The sequence below is a fragment of the Felis catus genome, chromosome B1 (genome assembly GCF_018350175.1).
Source record: "Felis catus isolate Fca126 chromosome B1, F.catus_Fca126_mat1.0, whole genome shotgun sequence".
NCBI classification, from domain to species: domain Eukaryota; kingdom Metazoa; phylum Chordata; class Mammalia; order Carnivora; family Felidae; genus Felis; species Felis catus.
Window position 1 is genome coordinate 14,675,267 of NC_058371.1, and position 13,430 is coordinate 14,688,696.

Sequence of the window (13,430 nt, forward strand, 5' to 3'; positions counted from 1 at the left end):
TTCCTAGGACTGCCGTGATGAACGACCGCCCAACGGGGGGCTTCGAACGATGCGAATCTATTCTTGGCAGTTCTGCCATCCAGAAGTGGAAAATCAGGTGTCAGTCAGGTTCGTGCCTTCTGCGGGCTCTGAGGGAGAAACCATCCCTGCATCTCCTCGCTCCTGGTGGCTGCTGGTAGGCGATCCTTGGTGTTTCCTCGTGTGTCCGTGCATCCCTCCAAGGTCTGCCTCTTCTCTGTGTCTCTGTGTCCTCTCCTCTTCCTTTTCGGACACCGGTCACTGGATGTAGGGCCCACCCTAAATCCAGGAGGATTGCATCTCAAGGATTTTTTAAATTTTTTTTAAACGTTTATTTATTTTTGAGACAGAGAGAGACAGAGCATGAACAGGGGAGAGGCAGAGAGAGAGGGAGACACAGAATCTGAAACAGGCTCCAGGCTCTGAGCTGTCAGCACAGAGCCCGACGCGGGGCTCGAACCCACGGACCGTGAGATCATGACCTGAGCCAAAGTCGGACGCTTAACCGACCAAGCCACCCAGGCGCCCCATCATCTCAAGATTTTCAACCAATGTTACCTGCAAAGACCCTATTTCCAATTAAGGTTGCATGCTGAGGTTGTGGGTGCACCTGAAGCTGGGGGGCGGGGGATGCTCTTCGACTCACAACACACACATTTGCTAAGAAACCAAAGACAAAATGCTCACAGTCACAAAGAAGAGAAGACCTCTCTTCCTCAGGGCTGACATCAGGGCCACAGAGAAGGTCCGGAGTCAGTTTAGGTCACATGACCTCTCCTGGACCAGTCACTGGGGCAAGGGAGGTGTTCTGATTGGCCAGCCCGGGCCACTCACTTGCCTGCACTGGAGAAAAGGCGTCCATGTGACCGATAGCCTCTCACTCCAATGCAGTCCAGGCGCTCAGAACGGAAGGAAAGGTCCCAACAGGGGGTCCACCTGCCGTGTTCCTCCAGCAACTCAGCACCACTGCTGTTCTTTCTGGCTCCACATCCGAAACAGAAATAAACATTGAAATCAACACTTCCAGAGTTCATAAAATCGATCGCCGGGGATCTGCCAATGCCGTCTCTGTACAGGGCGTCAGCAAGTGTTAGAGTCCCCGCTGCCTGTGAGTTAAAGGTTAAAATGATCAGGTAGGTGACCTTAGTTCTCCAATTTCAGTATTGTTTTGTTGCTAGAAACAGCTGTCTCTGTCCAAAGAAATGATAGTTATTCACGTTTACGTGGCCCTTGGCACATTTACGTATATTATCAAAATTAAGAAGCACAGTAACTCTGGGAGGGAGGCGTGTATTATTATCTCCATCTTAAAGATCTGGAAAACTGAGGGAGAGAACACTGAAGCGATTTTCCTGAGGTCACATGATCAGTTAGTGGCAGCATCAGAATTAGAATCCGGGTGCATGTGATTCCTGATCTAGGGGTTTCTGTACTTATTGTAACGGCCCATTTCGGGTATTCCCCCTTAACGCTAGGACAGCACTGGGACGAACCTCACACCTTCCCTTCAACCAGCCTCTCCAGGACACATAATTACTTTTCTGCCGGGACGCTCTCTATTGCAAACATCTGAGCTCACAAATGAATTTTTTCTTCCCCAGAGGCGTAGATTTTCATGCGAAAGAGATGTAAAACTCAGAGGTTTTGGAGAGACCAACCTGTGCTCTCTCCTGGGAAAATGGAAGAATAGCTTTGATATTTTCTTTTCTCCTTGTGATAAGAACAACAACAAAATAAAGAATGGCCCTTCCTCCTCTGGAAGTTTGAGAACCGAGGCTTGAGGGTGACGGGCTTCAATCATGACAGGAGGGATCTGTCAGGAATCCGAACAGCATTTGCCTGTAGACTGGGCACATTCGTGGTGTATGGCATCAGGTAATAATGTCAAATTTTTCACAACATGATCACTTCCCGGTGTTCGTTCTTTTTTTCTTCTAAATTTTTTTTAATGTTTATTTATTATTGAGAGACAGAGAGACACAGAGCGTGAGCAGGGGAGGGGTAGACAGAAGGGAAGACACAGAATCTGAAGTAGGTTCCAGGCTCCGAGCTGTCAGCAAAGAGCCCGACGTGGGGCTCGAACTCATGAACCATGAGATCATGACCTGAGCCGAAGTCAGTCGCCTAACCAACTGAGCCACCCAGGCGCCCCCCCCCCCCCCAGTGTTCGTTCTAATGCAGGTTTTCCTCAGACCCAGGCGACAGTGACAGAAACCAAACGGCATTTCTTCGCTGCCTTTGAAACCGCCGGAGATCCAGCCCTCCCCATCATCCCAGACCTCCTGACCAGTTGAGGGAGAACCGAGGAGAAAGATGTGTATGATGGTTAATTTTATATGTCACCTTGGCTAGGCCACGGTATCTAGATATTCATTTAAACACCAGTCTAGATGGTGCTGTGCAGGTAGTTTTAGATCGTATCAACATTTAATTCGGTAGATTTTGAGTAAAGTACATTAATCTCCATGATGTGGTGGGCCTCATCCAATCAGTTGAAGGCTTTAAGAGTAAACAGACTGAGGTCCCGTGAAGAAGAAGGAATTCTGCCAGCCGGCTACCTCTGGACTTGAACTGCAACATCAACTCTACTCTCGGTCTCCAGACTGCTAGCCTCACCCTGCAGGCTTTGGACTTGCCAGCCTCCCACAATTGGGTGGATCAATTCCTTGAAACAAATCTCTTTGTATATATCTCCATGCACATCCCATTGGTTCTGTGTCTCTGGAGAGCCTGACGGACGCAGTGAGCACTGGGCGGCCTCGGTGTCCTACCGCAGGCACTTGCACATGCTCTTCCGGCTGCGACGTGACAGCTACCCAACCCCGTTTCTTGTGGCTGCTTTTGTTTCCCCTGCCGTCCCATATGTGTGCAGCCTGCAGGCTGGTCCTGCGGGCTGGACAGATCATTCTCACATGTGCCGCTGTTCTCTCTCGTGTCTCTCTGTCCCCTGCTCTGACACGCTCCATGCCTGGGCCCGCCTCCCTTGTCCCCAACACCATCAAGCTGTGCTGACTTACCCGGGGCTGTAAGGGACATTGATGTCACAGCTCCTGCAGGATTCCCGGCTCCTCTTCCAGGGCTTTGGGACACATTTCTAAGGGAAACCATTGTGTCTAATTACTTTCAGAGGTATCATAAAGCTCTTATTATTGGAAAAATGACTACATTTTTATGTTCAAATAAATTCTCTAAGACACAGATATAAAGGCTCCATAGTGTAAATTCTCCTCATCGAGTTATTTCCTGAACTCCTGAACAGACTTTCAGTCATGTGCCTTAGTTTTAATTTTTGACATTCTAATCCCGATGTCAGATTCAACATCATTTGCAAATTTAAGCATTGAATCCTCTATCAGCAGCCCAGGGATGTTCACATTTAATTAAAAACGACTGGGGAAGACATTTTTTTAAATAACTTATTAGTCTATTATTAGTCCCTTGAACATATGGGGACTCTAGCCTTTAGGAATTAAATGACTTTTATCTTCGCTCTTTTCTGAAAAATCCGCAAATTTTCATTAGCTCTTCTTGGTATTTGAACTACTTTCCTTTGGGGAATGGGGGCAGGGGCAACGTTCTATTCTTTGACTACTCTACTGGAAAGCTTATCCTTGACAATGACCCCAGAGACCAGTGGGAAATGCAGAAGGAGCTTCTTCCGCAGACGACATAGTCACTATCGGTCTTGATCTCCCCTCCCCTGTGTCCTAAAATTCGATTACAATGATACACAATATAGGCGCGCCTGGGTGGCTCAGTCGGTTAAGCGTCCGACTTCAGCTCAGGTCATGATCTCAGGGCTCATGGGTTCAAGCCCCGTGTTAGGCTCTGAGCTGTCAGCACAGAGAAGAGCCTGCTTCTGATTCTGTGCCTCCCTCGCTCTCTGCCCCCCCCCCCCCCGCTCCCGCTCTGTGTGTGTCTCTCTCTCTCTCTCTCTCTGTCTCTCAAAAAGAACTAAACATTAAAAAATGATACACAATATGTTTCTTAAAAGAACAAATCCATAACTGAGCTGGAAAAGAAGAAAGGGTGTCACCCATGAATCAGAATTTTTAGGGGGGATTCTGGAATATTGAAAGCAAACAGCATCAGATTTATGAAGAAGGCAGAGGCAGGCTCCACTCAACACAGAGGGGTGAGAGGACCGTTAGCAAAGAAGCCATTCTCCAGAGGGAGCCCCAGAGAAACTCCAAGTTTAGGATACACTGTAGCAAAGGCGGACATTAGCCTAAAGACTGCTTGCAGGGTGGAAAGACTGTTAAGCGCCTCCTCTTTGTCGCTTAACACATATAAGCCTCCTGTACATCACCAGGAAGAGGATAGAAATCGAGCAGAAATATATGCAAAGGATACTAATAGCCAAAAGAAATACAAATGGCCTTCAAGTACATGAAGAGGTGCTCAAAGTCGCTAGGGGGGGTCTGGTAAATACAGATGAGAATGACAACAGCACAGCATACTTTACTCATCTACAAGCTGACACTATTCTGCTTATGTGAGCGCATGGGTGAACGGGCTCTGAATTCTGTCGGAAGGAAGACTTTGAAGGTATGGTTTATCAGCATCTAGCAAAATGTCCCATCACCCGTGGCCTCTGGTACAGCAACTCTTCTTCCAGGATTCTTCTACAGAAATGTTGACACACGTGGGAAGATGTACTATGAGAATATACCAGGCAGCATCACTTGCAATGTCTGATGACTAGAAACAGTCAGTAGGGGAGTGGATAGATTGCGGTTTCTTCATGCTCTGAAATACTGTGCTTACCAGAACTGACATGGAAACATCCTTAAGACATATTGTTAAATAAAACATTAAAGGGGCGCCTGGGTGGCTCAGTCGAGTAAGCGTCCGACTTTGGCTCAGGCCATGATCTCGTGGGTTGTGGGATCGAGCCCCGCATCGGGCTCCACGCTGACAGTGCAGAGCCTGCTTGGGGTTCTCTCTCTCCCTCTCTCTGCTCCTGCCCTGATTGTGCTCTCTCTCTCTTTCTCAAAATAAACATTTAAAAAAAAAAAAGGCAAGCAAGCAAGCAAAAGCTTTCCACAAGTCCTCAGCTTCTATCTTTTTGCCCCGAACCGAGCCCCCCTCTGCAAATGAGTCTGGGCTACAATACAGGTCTCCACTCTAAACACCCCCAGGGTTCTGTTGGGAAGGAAGAGAGGGAAACAAACACGAGGCGAGGGGGTGCACAAACGTGTCTCCTGCGGAAAGAAAAAGTTAAGTGTGTCCCCAGGGAGAGTGTTATCTCTGGGGAAGGGGGTACATTTCCCTCTTATTTGACATACTTCTTTTGTTGTTGATTTTAAAATAATTCTGAACATATGGAAAACTTTCAAGAATAGTAGAAGAAACTTTCCTGAACCATTTGAGGATAAGTTGCTGATATAATGCTCCGTCATCCCTGAATGTTTTAGTTTGTAATTCTTAAAAACAAGGACACTCTCCTCCCTAAGCAAAACGAGCACCACCAAAATCAGGACATTAACAATGAAATTCTTTCTTACCATTTAATCCACAGATCTCAAAGGGCATTCTTTTCTTTAGGGCAATCTATTGAGTTCCCGTTGATGATTTTCCTCGATGTCAGCTACTTGGGAGTAAATATGGATTGTTTTGATTAAAACTGTGTCCTTCGAAGGGCTTGAGCACACAATGGTGAGAGTCTTTCGGTAACAGGCTGGAACTCAAGAGCGGAGGTTGAACAGGTGCACGGTGTCTGATCTCAGCACTCTGTGGACGAGCGCTCGGGCCGGGGTGGCTGGGACTCACGTGGATCTAGACTCCAAGGGGACTCAAGTCCCCCACCCCCCACTCAGTTGCTTTCCCATTTTAGAGAGTAAGCATGAGAGTGGCCTTGCCAACCGGGACATAGTGTCTGCTTGGGCATCGGGCAGTCTGAGGTTTAGGTGGCAGCTGTTGAGGGAGTTAGATGCCTGGAGCGCCTGTCGCCAGCACCTGTTGGCCTGGCAGGAAGTCCTATTTGGGCACAGCCCCTCCTGCTGGGAGAGGGAGGCTCTGTTCTCACTCAGAGTGTTGCCGGGCAACCTCAGTCTTCAGGGTCAGACCCTCCTGTTTGTCTTTCCACCAAGTATATAAACAAGTCACAAATAAAATACACTGAAGTAAAATGTAGATGGTTGAAGTAACAGAAAATAAGATTTTTTTTTGTTGCCTCCCTCCTTTCGTCACTGCCCCCAGATATTACTGATTTGAAATAACTTTTTGATGATGTGTGTACATGGTCCCTAAATGAAAGAAAACAGGGATGAATATAGATGTCCCATAAGCTGATGCTTTGATGATGTGTCACAAATTAGGAGTCGCCTGGGTGGAGCATAGGGATTTTATAAGCTGCTATGTAAATAATGCCTAAATACAGCTATTCTTATGGTCTGAGTTGAATACCTCCACAAAATCCTTTAATTGTTAACTCATTTAGGGCTGTGTTTGATCACTTCTCCTCTAGTATGTTTAAATCTATTCTGTAGACCTGTGTGCCCAATAGGGTAGCCACCAGCCACGTGTGGTTACACAAATTAAAATTACAACGAACTGATTTAAATGAAGAATTAGGTCCTCCGTCACCCTAGCCACACTTCAAATGCTCCACAGCCACACATGGCTAGCGGCTGCCTTATTGGATAATGCGCATATAGAACATGTCCATCGTTGCAGAAAGTCATAGTGGACAATGCTATTGACCTTCGCCAGGAAACAAAATGTGGGATCGTCTGATGTCCAAATCTTATCAAAAGCTGGTTTGGAAGACGCAGTGTTTATTGGAGATTGGTGGAAGACTGCCCATTCCTATGGTTTCTTTGAGTTTTAGCCTTGAATCAAGCAAGACCAGCTACAGTGTTTTTGGATCACAGCATCTTGGCTGTCTATAGAACTGCTTTCACTGAGCCACATTTTGGGGTTTTGTCCAAGAGCTCATTAAGAAATAACCTCGTGAATATTGCTGGGCCAGAAAATAAAGACTTGCTGGAGTATAATGGGGATCTGTCAAAAGGACATGGGTGCCAATGTGGTGGGGTGTTTGCTGGCCAAATCTGAGAGTAATTGAGCAGCTCAGTAAATAATGATAAAATGGATTACAGAATAAATCCAGCGTGGAAATGTGTCCATGCTGATATAAGTTCATGTGTGGAGGAGAATGCTGGACCATAGAATGCCAACAAATAAATGCAGAAGGCCTGATGGAACTAGAACATCACCCCTTGGCCCTCTCTAGAGTCATAGTTGTTTCGAGCAAGAATCAGCAATAGAAACTATGGGTATGGGCTGGATATGGAACAAAACACTTTCATAATAGGAAAGTATCTCCTTACAAAACACTTGTTGATTATAAAGGTAAAAACTAGAAGCTTCACAGTGGAGGCCCCTGGCAGACCCTACCTTCGTCCAGTGTTCAAAGTTGATGTCACCAGGCATGGGAAGAGTGGCTATCATGTGCCTCCTGACTGCACACGCTGAGGACACAATATTATTACTTCTGAGATACTCTTGCCAAAAAATACATGCCCCGGGGGCACCTGGGTGGCTCAGTCAGTTAAGTATCTGACTCTTGATCTCGGGTCAGATCATGATCTCACAATTTTGGAGTTCAAGCCCCATGTCAGGCGTCGTGCTGACCATGCAGAGCTTGCTTGGGATCCTCCCCCTCTCCCTCTCTCTTTGCCCCTCCCCCACACGCACTGCCCCCCCCCCAGTGCAAGAATAAATAAATAAACATTAAAAAAAAGAATAAATAAATGAAATTTTTAAAAACTTAAAAAAAAAAACAAAACCTGACCTGAATCTAAATCATAAGGAAACACTGGACAAACTCAAATTGCGGGACGTTGTACAACTATCTGGCCCATACTGTTAAAAAATGTCAAGGTCTTGTGAGACAAAAAAAGACTACACAAGTGTTCTAGATCAAAGAGCAAAGAGACATGATAACAAAGTGCAAGTGTGATTCTAGGCCGGATCCTGGAAGAGAAAAAAAAAAATTTTTTTTATTTTGTTGCTAGAAAGGACATTTGAGAAAAATGATAAAATCTGAAAGGGGATTAATACAGAAATATATTATATGCATATAGAAATATATATGCATAGGGGCGCCTGGGTGGCACAGTCGGTTAAGCGTCCGACTTCAGCCAGGTCACGATCTCGCGGTCCGTGAGTTCGAGCCCCGCGTCGGGCTCTGGGCTGATGGCTCAGAGCCTGGAGCCTGTTTCCGATTCTGTGTCTCCCTCTCTCTCTGCCCCTCTCCCATTCATGCTCTGTCTCTCTCTGTCCCAAAAATAAATAAACGTTGAAAAAAAAAAAAGAAATATATATGCATATATATGTAAACATATATTTTACATATATTTACATAATATTTACATAACAAATATTGTATATTTCCATATGCATATATATGTAAACATATAAATATATATTTACATATATATGCATATGGAAATATACAATAAAATATATACAAAAATATATACTTTTTGTAGAAAAATATATATACAAAAAATATATACAAAAAATATATATATTTTTTATATGTTTACATATATATGCATATGGAAATATACAATAAGAGAGAATTTTAATTTTCGCAACATAAAGGGTATTTCCCCTGAAATTTTTATATAAATCGTTCGAGCCAATTAGAGTCATTGATGATGTTTTCATGAGTATAATGTTGGAGAAGAACTGGGTCAGGCTAGAAAAAAATCGCTAGAGAGTCACAAACATGGCGACAGATGTCATGGTGGTAGAATGGGTGGCCTGAAATGTTGACCCCTTGTTGCTGGTTGGGGAAACAGAGAATGATTACTTAAAACCATCTATCCGTCAGGCGAGAGGCTAAGTAGAGACATGTGATGTGTGGGCCAACCACTGGTAGCTACCAATGAAAATTGAGAAAGCAGATATATTTACTAGCCCCAGGCTAGCCTACAGAGGAGGCTGTCTTCCGAGCAAGGATGGGGGAGCTGCCTCAATGCACCTGTTCTCTCTTCCCAGAATGCAGTTTCCCCATTGCCTCTCACCAAACAAGAGCGGGTCGCCCCTCTGTCGATCTCATAAAACCCTGGTTTTCCCCTTCATGAGATTTACTGTAAGTTGTGAAAGCACTTTCATGTAACTCTCAACAGAAGAGCCGCACAGACGTAAACAGAACTATGCTCGGAACACCCCGGACCGAGGCCGGGCACAGTCCCATAGAGGGCGACCGACACGTTAAATCTTCTGGTTTGATCACTGAAAGTCCCGTGGCTCAGAAGCTCTGCTGGTACATACAGGCGCTTGGTGCAAATTAGGAAACAGGCGCCCTTCCTTTCGACAGACTAAGCGGGAAACGGATTTCCTTCTTCTCGCTGAGGTTGTCTCAAACTTGGGCATGTAGCTTGGCACTTAGCGGGTGACACGGCTTGTAGTCTACACCCGAGGCCCTTGTGCAAGGCACAAACTCATGACCCAGGGGCCTACTCCATGGCGAGGTTTATTTGGCTCATTTAAAAAAAATTTTTTTTTTCAATGTTTATTTATTTTTGGGACAGAGAGAGACAGAGCATGAACGGGGGAGGGGCAGAGAGAGAGGGAGACACAGAATCGGAAACAGGCTCCAGGCTCTGAGCCATCAGCCCAGAGCCTGACGCGGGGCTCGAACTCACGGACCGCGAGATCGTGACCTGGCTGAAGCCGGACGCCCAACTGACTGCGCCACCCAGGCGCCCCTATTTGGCTCATTTAAAGACTATTTTTGGGGCGCCTGGGTGGCTCAGTCGATGAGGTGTCCGACTTAGGCTCAGATCACCACCTTGCAGGTCGTGAGTTTGAGCCCTGTCTCCGGCTCTCTGCTGTCAGCGTGGAGCCTGCTTTGGATCCTCTGCGCCCCTCTCTCTGCCCCTCCGGGCGCACACGCGCCCGCCCTCTCTCTCAAAATTAACATAGACGTTTGAAAGAAATAAATAAAAAATAAGTAACAGTATTGTTTAATTGCCAGTGTTTTAAATTCAGGGAAGCCTGCATAAAGGTACGGACCTCTGGCTTTAATTAAAGCTAACATTCCGCCTTCCTTCCTCCATGGCAACGACAGAAGGCAGTTGGGCGGCGGTGCTAACTTTGCGCTCTGCAGACCTCGCGCTCCCGGTCACCCCAATTATCCTGGACTCGGAGGCTGAGGAGAAACTTGTCCTTCCTTCATGCCCTGTGTTGTTTTTCCTAAACCCAACCCGCTTTACTCTGCTGGCTTTTTGTGATCGCCTCGCGCCCGGAGGCTTTTAAGCATTCAGTCCCCGCTACGGTCTGACTCTCCTTTGACACCGCACCACGCGAAACCCAGCAGCCCGTTGGCTGTAAGCAGAAAGGCCAGAGCATCTCTGCGAGTCTTGCCGAAGCTCCCTGCCCACGACTGTCTCTTAGAAGGGCGGGCCACACCTCGCAGCACGTGAACGCGGCATTTCTGGGCTTTGCATCTGTTTGCAAGCTCGCACTTTCCATGCCCCTGTGGTTATGGTGGGTTGCAGGAAAGACAATGGATTTCTGTTGCGTTAAGATTGGGGGGAGGGTAAGGCTTGTGGGAAGGCATGTACTTTGGGGAAGGTGGAGGAACCCCAGCAGCTGGATAGATGCTGCAGATTGAGGGGGCTGGAGGAGGGAGAACAAACAGCACACAGGGGGAGGAAGAAGGAGCCGCCCGCACTCCTTAGGACTCTCCTGGCTAGGTCTTTCTCCCCCTTTCTATAGAAGCTGATGCTATTTGTGATGTGAATCTTTTATACGCTGTCAGCCAGAAACGCTTGCTGGAAGGAAGGCCATCTGTCCTGGGGGCCGAATGCCAAGTTGTGGGGATCTCCCGAGGAATGTAAAGCCAAAAAAAAAAAAAAAATGGAACTTATTGCAGGGAAGGAAGATCTGACTTTGACAGGTAGGGGCTGTAGGGGCTTTGACACCCCTTGGCCTTCAGTGAACTTCCAGAAGCCAGGGAGGGCAGGGTTCCTCTACGGTATTCCAACGTTCCCAGCAGAGGAGAGCTGTCTAGTCAGTACAGGCCCTACTGTGTATGTTGATGTGTCTCTTCTGCAGCAAAGAAGCCACCTGCTTGTCAGCCCCGTGCAGCGAGCACCCAGTGAAGTGAGACAGTAGGTGTTCAGAGGGACCCAGTGCCACCAGTTTGTAATGCCCGGCAGACACCCCGGCCTGGGCAAGTGAGAGGCAACTTGGAGCAAATAGAACCACTGCAGAGGGGGAGGCTAGGGGTTTCTACCCTCGGTGGAGAGGGACTGGGCTGGCACTTACCCAGCACTCAACAAAGCTCAGTTATTGAGGAGAAGCTGTGCTGTGCAAGTAAGGAGACAGAACGGGCAGTAAGTGGAGCGGGTGGGAGGTTTTTCCTCCCGTTTGACGGGAGACACTGGAGCATGTTGGGCGGCTGAAGGGAATGATCTAGTAGATAGCAACTGATGATGCAAGAGAGCAAGGGGTAATGTCAGAGTCCTTGAGACCAGGGGAGGCAATGGGGCTCGGAGCTCAAGGGGAGAGGTGGGCGGAGCCAATGGGTTTAGAGCCCAAGGGGAGAGGTGGTTAGAGCCATTGGGGCTTAAAACAACTCCTCCTCCCATCAGTGCAGCTAGCACCCTGGCTGCAGACGCACTCATGTCACTGCTTTTGCTGGACGCACTGAGTACCCTCTTCGCACCCAGGCCCACCTCTCCCCTTGGGCTCTGAGCCCCAATGGCTCTAACCACCTCTCCCCTTCAGCGCAAGTAGTATTCCTCCAACCTGAAGAGAGGCATTTAAGCAGAGGCATTAATATGAGTTTTCATGGCAGAGAGGGGACATGGAACTTGGGATATGACTGAGGGGCCACTGGTAAGAGGATGGGCCAGGAAGTGGCAGCTTCAGGGTTTCACGGTAGCATGTGGACTCAGTGTCTGTGGAATGGGAGAGCGGAGAAAGGGAAAGGGGAACACCGGAAGAGAGCGGGTTCTTACTCTTCTGTAGTCTTACTTGGGCTGTAAAAAAAAAAAGCGTCGTGCTCCAAAGAAGACATCCAGATGGCCCACAGGTATGCCGAAAGGTGCTCAACATCACTAATTATCAGGGAAATGCAAGTTAAAGCCACGAGGAGATAGCACCTCCCCTATGTTAGCATGGTTATTAGCAAGAAGACGAGAGACAAGAGTCATCAGGGACGCGGAGAAGAGTGCCCAGACCAACCTTGGGCGCTGTTGGTGAGAATGGAAATTGGTGGAGCCACTCTGGAAAACCGTACAATGAAAAATGAAAAATGAAAAATTACAACTACCATGGGATCCAGCAATCCCACCTCCGGGTATCCATCCAAAGGAAATTAAAACAAGATATCAAAAATAGGATCCCTGCACTCCCATGTCGACTGTAGCCATCTTCACAATAGCCAAGCTCTGCAAACCATATAAGCGTCTGTCAGTGGCTGAGCAGATAAGGAAAATGGTGTCATTATTCAGCCGTGGGAAGGAGGGAGGTCCTGCCATTTGCGACAACACGGATGGCTATTGAGGACATTATACCTAGTGAGATAAGCCAGACAGAGAAAAACAAATACTGTATGATATTATTTACATGTGGAGTCTAAAAAAAGCCAAGCTTGTAGACACGGAGAGTAGAACAGTACTTACCAGGGGCAGCGTGGGGACGCGGGGAGATACACACAAACTTGCAACTAGAAAATGACCCAGTTTTAGAAATCTTTTTTTTTTTTTAATGTTTTTATTTATTTTTGAAGGAGAGAGACAGAGCATGAGCCAGGGAGGAGCAGAGAGAGAGGGGGACACAGAATTCGAAGCAGGCTCCAGGCTCTGAGCTGCCAGCACAGAGCCTGACGTGGGGCTTGAACTCACGGACCGTGAGATCGTGACCTGAGCCGAAGTCGGACGCTCAACCGACTGAGCCACCCAGGCGCCCCTAGAAATCTAACACCCAGTACAGTGACTCAGTCAACAGTACTGCATTACATACTTCAACTGCTAAGAGACTAGATCTTACTGGTTCTCACTACAAAAAAGAAACGATCATTGTATGGCATGATGGAGGTGTTAGCAAACACTAGGGGGGTAATCATATTCCAATATATAAATATCAAATCAACATTTTATTTAAAAAAAAATTTAATGTTTATTTCTTTTTGAGAGCAAAAGAGAGAGTGTGCACAAGCAGGGGAGGTGCAGAGGTGGGGGAGCGGGGGAGACACAGAATCTGAAAGCAGATTCCAGGCTCTGAGCTGTCAGCGTCCCACGTGGGGCTCGAACCCACGAACCGTGAGATCATGACCTGAGCCGAAGTCCGACGCTCAACCGACTGAGCCACCCAGGCGCCCCTCAAATCAACACTTTAAAACCGACGCGCTAGGTCAATGATATCTCAGTAAAAAAATTTTAAAG

At 47.2% G+C, this 13,430-nt stretch overlaps 1 long non-coding RNA gene across 1 annotated transcript; it reads right to left on the minus strand.

Moving 5' to 3' along the window:
- Positions 1-467: 467 nt before the first annotated feature.
- Positions 468-5,949, minus strand: LOC123384752. Its single transcript, XR_006596250.1, has 3 exons — positions 5,526-5,949; positions 3,036-3,112; positions 468-1,124 (listed from the first exon to the last, which is right to left on the minus strand). It is a non-coding gene; the product is annotated as an uncharacterized LOC123384752 (long non-coding RNA).
- Between the last annotated feature and the right edge of the window lie 7,481 nt (positions 5,950-13,430).